Genomic DNA, 2,388 nt, shown 5'->3' with positions numbered 1-2,388 from the left:
GTGATTACGACTCCTAGACCGGTTGAAGAAGCTCGACGACAGCCGGTTGATAAACAGAAAGAAAAGAGGCCCCAGGAGGTTTAGAATCCGAAGCAGACTCGTTTCAATCGTTCGATTGGAAGAGATAAACCGGAAAGCTCAAACACTCCGCACAGCTTCGATATTATGGCTCAACTAGCCAACATTCCAGCACGGATAACGTTGTATGAGTTGTTGCGGTTGTCCAAGGAAACCAGGGAGGCCTTGCAAGAAGCTTTGGCCAACTCAGAGGTGTTCCTGCCTCAAGTCAAGCAAGTGCCTGAAGAACCGAAACTGTTGAGTCAACATTGCAATATAGCGACTAAGAACCTTCCCTGCATTACTTTCACCAAAGAAGATATGCAGACGAAGAATTCGAACCACGATCGACCGCTATACTTCATCGGGTACATCGGCTCCAGTAAAGTCAACCGAATCCAAGTGGATCCGGGTTCTGCTGTGAGTATTATGCCGCTTCGATTGATGCATTTCCTCGGCATCCCAGTAAGCAAGTTGGCGTCCACAGGCACGGTCATTTACGGATTCAACACCAGCGGGTCAAGACCTTTAGGTAAAATCCGGATAAAGTGTCAAATGGGAGATTTGAAGACAGAAGTCACATGTTATGTGATTGATGCTGAGAATCTACGGGTTCAATACCAGCGGGTCAAGGCCTTTAGGTAAAATCCGGATAAAGTGTCAAATGGGAGATTTGAAGACAGAAGTCACATGTTATGTGATTGATGCTGAGACGTCGTATAACTTACTATTGGGTCGGCCTTGGATCCATAGTAATGTTATAATTCCCTCAACTCTCCATCAGTGTTTGAAATATGTCGACACTGATAATAGGGTTAGAACGGTGGTCGCGGATAAGCAACCATTTAAAGGGTATGAGAATTATTTCACTGATTCTCTCCTTTATGGTAACGAATCCGATACTGAATCATCGGCCCAAGGCACGGACAGCGGAGGAGAAGCTGATACCGAAGCCGGATTTGATTACAATGGAGGTTATGTTTTAAACGACATTGTACCCTTTGTAATCAACCTTGACGATGATCAAACGTCAGAGGGCAGTTGTAACTGGCAACTTGCCACTAATGAAATAAATAATGATTTAGAGTACTCCCTGTCTCTTGATGATGTGATAACAGAATTGTATGATAATCCTGATTTGTATATGCCGCTTCGGTCGTCCTATGTAACAAAGGAACGCCTCCAGCATTCTTTTGGAACAACTATGATCATCCCGAACAAGATAGGAGGTGCAAAAGAAGTAATTTATGGTAAAGGAAAAAGCTCTCCGTTACCAGATCATTTCCTAAGTGAAGACGAAGATGATGACAAACCTGGTCGGCATTTATCTAAGTATAGTCCGGAAGCGCGCAAGCTCAGGGAAAAGCAGGGGTACGATTTCACACTCGGAGAAGGTCTATACTTCGATCGAGGTCCTCGTAATCCAGCCAAAGCGGTATATGTACCAAAAGGGAAATCTGAGGATTATTATAAATACGGGCGAGGCTTAGGCTATGTTTCCTCATCCGATGATGAATGTGGTTGGCAGATCATCGATCAAATTGCTAACAAAACGAAGAACGGATACTCTTCTGATTCTTCCGACACAAGCCTAGGGGAGGTATTCAAAGCCCTAATGGTAAACATGGCTACAGCTGATCCGTCTCCAATGGAAGACGATGATCAAATGCCAACATGGGAAGACCCATGGGTTCACCATCTGAATATGCAGTATGGCGATAGGTTCGAGCAAAGAGAACCACCCACTGAAGATAAAATAGTCCAGATTAACATGGGTGATGAGGCCAACCCAAAGCCTATATTCATCAGCGATAGTCTTCCCTCAAATGAGAAGGAGGAGTTAATTGCTCTCATCAGGGAGTATATTGACGTCTTCGCTTGGAACTACGAGGATATGCCAGGGCTCGACCCCAATGTGGCAATGCACCGCCTCAATATCAAGCCGGATGCCAAACCTGTCAAGCAACAGCAAAGACGGTTTCGTCCGCAGATTATGGAAGCCATTGAGGCAGAGGTTAAGAAGTTGATCAAATCAGGATTTATCCGAGAGGAACAACATCCAGACTGGTTAGCCAACATCGTTCCCGTCATGAAGAAGAATGGCAAAATCAGGATTTGCATCGACTTCAGGAACCTGAATGAAGCATGTCCGAAAGACGATTTCCCTCTCCCGATCACGGATGTCATTATTACATGCGGATTTGAGAGAATGTCTTTTATGGATGGTTTCTCAGGATATAACCAAATCAAGATGCACCCGCTTGACGAGAAGCATACAGCGTTCAGAACGCCCCTTGGTGTATTCTGTTACACGGTGATGCCATTCGGTCT

This window comes from Asparagus officinalis, chromosome 2 (assembly GCF_001876935.1).
Source record: "Asparagus officinalis chromosome 2, Aspof.V1, whole genome shotgun sequence".
Lineage (NCBI taxonomy): Eukaryota > Viridiplantae > Streptophyta > Magnoliopsida > Asparagales > Asparagaceae > Asparagus > Asparagus officinalis.
Note: the sequence above shows the minus strand (reverse complement) of the source record.